Source organism: Cibotium barometz, chromosome 65 (genome assembly GCF_041138505.1).
Source record: "Cibotium barometz isolate CiBa-2024 chromosome 65, ASM4113850v1, whole genome shotgun sequence".
NCBI classification, from domain to species: Eukaryota; Viridiplantae; Streptophyta; class Polypodiopsida; order Cyatheales; family Cibotiaceae; genus Cibotium; species Cibotium barometz.
Window position 1 is genome coordinate 19,328,705 of NC_141110.1, and position 6,299 is coordinate 19,335,003.

Sequence of the window (6,299 nt, forward strand, 5' to 3'; positions counted from 1 at the left end):
TGCAGGTAGGAAGTGCCAAAGTGGGTAGGCCACAAGTTGGAAGGTAGATTGTGATAGGTTGATACCCTACAAGTGTGCCGCGTGAGGAGATTTGGAGAAAGTTTAACTTTAACAACTGGCAATTAGTAATTTTGATTAGAAAAAACATGTAATTTAATAAAATACATATTACTATTTTTTTATAGTAAAAATAGCCCTGGTTTAAAATTTTCCAGCCTTCACTGTGAAAGGGAATTTTTTTTTTAAAACACCTCTCTAGCATCTCCTTTAGCTTCCACACATTCCTAGTTTGTAGGTCTAACAGCTCAATGGGTAATTTTAACTTTAAATTCGGCATGTCAAACCCTAACAGGAACTCTATAACAAGATTGTTCCCCTTCTGCGAATATGCATAGCCCTTAAGAGCGCCTTCGCCGAGTGCTGTCGTAGCATATCTTTCGGAAGGTTTTCGAGTCATAGCTGTGCTACACAGACGCCACATGGGAGGGGCTTCCCTTCCTGATCTCCTCAATCTGCTCCTGTGCAGCAAATCAGTGCTTGTGCCCCCTGATTTCAAAGGAACGGTGAGCACATTTCATGCGATCTGTCATCATGTGCATCAGAGTTAGGTTTTTTTTCTGCATATTCAAGTGCATCTGTTGTACAATATTTTGTCCGAGTGTCGTGAAATCTTCTAATTCTGTGGTGAGAGTTAGGGTTACCGATTCTGCGGGTAGAGATGAACGTAAGGGTAGTTTTTGTTCGATTTCTGTCAGGCTAGGGTCCCGGTCAGGGCTTTTGTCCTATTGGGTTGGAAAGTATTTGGTCCAACCTGAGCTTGTCTGCCCTTGTGATTCAATCAATGTTGCAGATCTCATGATTAGGGTTGAAATCAGAGATGAGTAACGTCTAAAGGAAAGTATTTGGTCCAACCTGAGCTTGTCTGCCCTTGTGATTCAATCAATGTTGCGGATCTCATGATAAGGGTTGAAATCAGAGATGAGTAACGTCTCAGTGCTTGTTTGCTGTGTATATGTAACATGGAAAGCCTGTTTAAGGCTTGTCGTTGTGTCTTGCCAAAGGCCGAGCGTTGGCTTCTGCAGGGAGAAGCGACGTGGTATTCCGCGGGAAAGGTTCATAGCGGCACACATCCTTGGTTGTGTGATGGGCATATATTCTATGTGGGCAGCGTAAGGCCGCTGCATGGTAGAGCCGTGTACATGACAGCGAAAGCAGCCCTACATTCTATTCGCGTCGTCTTGGTATCTTATATAGGATCTCGTCTCTTGGTTTGATTTGTTCACTGTTTCTGTCTTGTGTTTTTTAGCAACCATGGATGCGCTGGATTTTCTTGTGTCTTGTTCTAGTTGTTTTGTCAATGTTTTGGAAAAGATTGATCTACTGATATAATGCCCAACAACAGTATCCCAGCTTTTTGATCTGTTTGACTTTTGATTGGTTCCGGGTGGACTAGATTGCCTTATATTTTCTTTATTTTATTGTCCATATGAAATTGATGAACTTGTTGGCAACAAGATGTACTTCATGCCCATGGTAGCTGCTGGCTATGCCTGATTTGGCTGCACCACTTTGGTTGCGTTTTGTGATTTGCCCTTCTTCCTGGCGTTAGGCGTTATCGTGGATCTAAGTTGAAGGCAAAGTTCCATTGTCAATATTTTCAAATTAAACTTAAAAGGCACTATGTAATAGTTTGTAGGTTATATTTTGGCTCCCTGGTAATAGCTCAACCTAAGAACTCGGCCGTTAGGCAGTATTGGTCAGCACGTCACCGTCATGTGCATGTTGGTGCTATTGAAAACTGTACTTGAACCTGTCAGGTTCATACTTTCATCACAGTTGCATGTGCATGTTGGTGCTGTTGAAAACTGTAAATCTTGTTTCATTGTCTGCATTTGACCGATCTAGTTTTGTATTCAATGTAGCTCAAACCATTCCTAAACTATCCTGAGTCTATTGCACATCACTGTTAAAGTAATCACTTACTGTAGAATCTGAGAAGAAGCAGCAGGAAAAAGATGTGCCAGTGTGAAGGTTCAGGAAAAGGGTTTAGTTGGCAAGAAAGAGGAAGAAGCCTAGCTTACAGGAGGCAACAGAGAATCTGAGGAAGAATTTACAATTCTAAGACCACTGAGCGCTTATGGGTAATGAGCACCGGCCGGAAGCCCGCGCTAACTTTAGAACAAGCTGCAGGAGGTGGATTAGCAGCAAATGCATAATTCTTAATAGAAGTGCTTCTACATTGGCATCCGTTTGTGGTTTATTTCGCTTAGTGGAAGCAAAGGCCTCTCTACCCCTCTCAATAATGGGAGTGCAGCAGTTCAACGTCACCAACAGTTATGTCAGTCCGGTTTTTGTTTTGTCTCCACCAACTGCCTGGTAAATTCTCCCCATACACTTCCAAGGAGGTGAAGAATCTCTTCGCCGGCAATACATTTGCAAGGTGACAAATCTCTACAGCAAATTTTGTCTGTCGATATTCTTTGCTCAAAACAACTGTTGCTCGTCTTTGAGCAAAGCGCAATCATGATAATGTGATTAGATGCAAACCTAAAACTGTAACTGCCCTGTGAAGGTTGAACAAGCTCTGGAGTTGCATTTAATTGAAGTAGTGTCTAGCTCCATTGAAACATAATTCAAACGTCTAGCTTATCCACCATGCTGTTTAGCTTAATGTGATTTGTGTTATGGTCTGGTGTATGCAAGCAGACAATTGTCAGAGTGTTCATCCTTGCAGAACACTGCAGTGAGTAACAACACCTGCGAGCTCCAGAACTGTGTGCAATTTTTCAATCTGCATGCTTGTAATGAGAGAGAGAGAGAGAGAGAGAGAGAGAGAGAGAGAGAGAGCATGAAGGTCCTGAGCTAAGTTTGGTAGATTGTAAGAGGGTGTTGTGATAATCCTTACGGGTCCTATTAAAATCTAGAATTTGACTGCATGTTATGCCCAATTATGAATGATGCTCAACGATGCCTCCTTATTTTGAACTGTTTTATCAAACCCAGGACCCATGACATATAAGAAAGTGACCAATCCTCCCTCATATCTCAAATGGTCTCAAATGCAATTCACATCCCACGTAAGTTTCTCGTTAGTTCTATAACATGCAAGTTATGTGCCATGACTTATCCCTTTGTCAAATGCAGATGGAAGGCCTCAAATGTAACCTGAAAAATCAGGGCCAGTACACACTTGTGAAATGAATTATCCAGCTAATGACAGAAAGCGATAATTTAAATGAGCCAAGATGAGTCTTAACAAGTATTAAGCTATAAATGCAATAGATTGTTATTTATAGTATCCTCCACTACCCTATGTAAATGGTCTACTTAAAAGGGAATACTATATTGACGTAGTATTGCACACAGCTCAGACTAGTGTGGTAGTTAATCAGGTCTTGTTTGCAAAGCTTGGTCTGATGCCCGTTTTGTTAGTGTTCTAATTACTCATGCTCTAGCAGATGGACCCTGGATTGTATATTGTCTAGTTTGAATAGCACGTTGTGAGTAATTTTAGAGGTTAAGGGGTAGGTTTTTGAGAAGCAAAAATCAGGCATCTCTGTAACAATAAAGAATATACATCATTCATGGTGGGCCCGATAAAGCAAATATACCCTTCACAGTAGGGTCCTCATCGGTTTTTTGGAGGTCTATTTGATCCCCACCCCTAACTGGGGTAATTGGGACCTTATTTGATGGGCCCTTGTTGGGTGAATGGGTCACAATTTGATCCTCATCGTTTGTTGGATAAGTGGGACCCAATTTGATGTAAGTGAGCTGCTCTGAACAAAACAAGGTAATTTTTTCATTAATGGATGGTAGGTTTGACTAAAACTCATGAACCATACGCTATTATACCTAGTGGATGTTATACTTGTGTTACAAAGGACTGTGGACCTTCCAGTATTATAAGCCAGCAAGAGGAGTCTGCGTGACACAATGCATGAAAAGACATCTTTCTCTATGGAAGTGTAGCCTTCATTTAAGGCTCCTTTTTTTTTGTTGCGACTCTTGTTAGTTGTCACCTTACGAATGATATTTTAGTGGCATGATATGTCAAACCAGTGTGATCATTTTGTGGTATATCTAAGTCAAGAGCTTACTCCAGCTTTGCTAAAGCATGTATCATTGGGTCTTGCCTTTGAGTAGGCAATGAGGTGTGCCGTGTGTACACACTTCTTCGGAGCACGAAGGCTTCTCGAACTCGATTGCTTTCTTTGATTCTCTTTGTTGCTTTCTTGGATGTTTACTTGATATCTCTTTTCTTGGGGAGTCAAAATTATGACATTGGTTGAGGCTTAGTAGTGGACTTTCACATATGGTTGTGTCCATAGTAGCTGGGTGGCCTTTGTGGTTAAGCACTTGGAATAGAGGTGTGGTGCGGTAGGCCCATAAAGTAGATGCCTCAAACGACTTGGTGAGAATAGTGCACATCATCTTGATGTTTTTGGTGCTTTTGGCTTAGTCGTTCACTTGGGGTGTTCACTTGTGGGTAGCAAGATGTTACTTTATGTGCATTAAAATGAACTCTTTCAACAAGAACTCCAATACTTTGTTTAGATAATTGAAATGACTAGTCACATTCTCCTAGAGGAACTCGGCGGTAGATCCCCTATAAGCATTTTGGGTAGCCTTGGCCTCATCCCACTTTGTGACGTAATTAGTGGGTAATTATGATAAAACATGCTTGACCTCACTTCACTTCGTGAAGTAAGTAGTGAGGACAATGATCAAACGAGCATGGGATCTCGTAGTGGCTAGGATAATGGGACTCATGAAGTCCATACTCTATTTTTTAAATATCTTTCAAAATTATAGGGGTTAGGGGCTTTTTTTCCTTCTCTTAAACTTAGCATTCATTGTAGTGTCATTTGACAACTTGACTATGTATTTAAGGAGAGTAGGTTCACCACAAATCTTGGAGAATCTTGCAGCAGTTCTTCACCTATGCTAGAATGGACTTGCTCAAAAACAACGGCAAAGTCATCTTTATGAATGCATTTCCTCACGTTGTTGTTCCTCATTATGTTCTTAACCCTTCTTGTAAGCATTCTTGCTATCAATTGATAGGGGGTGGTCTTCCTAGTGAGGCAACTTTGAAGCAAGATTTAGATTTGTTTACTTCTTTTGGAGACTTCATGAGATTTAGGGTTTTTGCGAGATGAACTCGGACTTTATTTGATGGCGAAATGGACCCATAATTCTTTGTGTACTAACTATTTTTTTGTCCTGAAATTTTGAAGCCCTTTTTGTGCATTATTTTCAAGAGAAATTGAACCTGTCTTGAGGCCTTTTGTTGAAGCCTTTTAGTCTTTGAATAAAAGTTTTAATAGCCTTTGTTTAAGGGTTTGTAAACCTTATGACTACTAAGGCTTAGTAGTAAGCCTTTGATTCTTTAAGGCTTTAGGCCTTTAGGGCTTGATATTCTAGGCAAAACCAATCAAACGAAAACCACCGTGCACTAACTGTTTGTGGGAATGAGCGCTTTGTCACTTGTCCATGAGGGGAATGAGGTTTGGACAAACCACTTTTAAAGATAAATCCACCTTTCTCTATTTTTTGGGTAGTAAACTGTTGAAGGTTCTTTTGTCCAAAATGGATAAAAGACCTTTGCCTTTGCTCTCCCTTACAATTTAGCGTTGTACTTGACCTTGAGGTTGATATAATTCCCTTTTTGCCACCCTATAGAGGCTTTTTCCTCTTCACGTGTAAGAAAATTTGAATTTGATTGAAGCTTCACAAATTGCTCAAGACCTCTTGTGCTTCCACCAAATATTGTTTTTTTGCTTTTCTTCACAAAATCCCATGCTGAAATTCTACCTTGAATTTGACCATGCTCTGATACCACTGTTAAAGGATCTTGTATATGGAGATTTGCCTTGCCTATATTAACCAAATCAATAGAAGAATTCAAATACTATGAACATAATATTAAACCTTGCACCAAGCATGAAACAAACACAAAAGATAATAATAAAAAACACATTTTTGGGTTTAATCTCCCTCACCTCGTGTGGCTTCTTCTCCCACAGGTGGTATTTTAATCATAGTATAAAAAATAACCCTTAGAGCCATTAATAGTGTGGCTTCTTCTCCCACAAGTGGTATTTTAATCATAGTATAAAAAATAGCCCTTGGAGCCATTAATAGTGTGCTTTTTAAAATTGGGCTTTTCTTTTACAAGAGTGACCTTTGTTCAATGTCTAAGATATCAAAATAAAAGAACCTTTATCTAACAATTATGTACAATGGGCCTAATTATAATAAATCCAAAATGGTGCACACATGTACTTGGAAAAAAA

General features: G+C 39.9%; 1 long non-coding RNA gene across 2 annotated transcripts; it reads left to right on the forward strand.

Moving 5' to 3' along the window:
* Nucleotides 1-258: 258 nt before the first annotated feature.
* Nucleotides 259-3,831, forward strand: LOC147603012 (uncharacterized). Of its 2 annotated transcripts, XR_015265670.1 has the most exons (3): nucleotides 259-563; nucleotides 3,004-3,077; nucleotides 3,145-3,831. It is a non-coding gene; the product is annotated as an uncharacterized LOC147603012 (long non-coding RNA). The 2 variants fall into 2 exon arrangements; XR_015265671.1 differs by lacking the exons at nucleotides 3,004-3,077; nucleotides 3,145-3,831 and adding an exon at nucleotides 1,923-2,652.
* The last annotated feature ends 2,468 nt before the right edge of the window (nucleotides 3,832-6,299 follow it).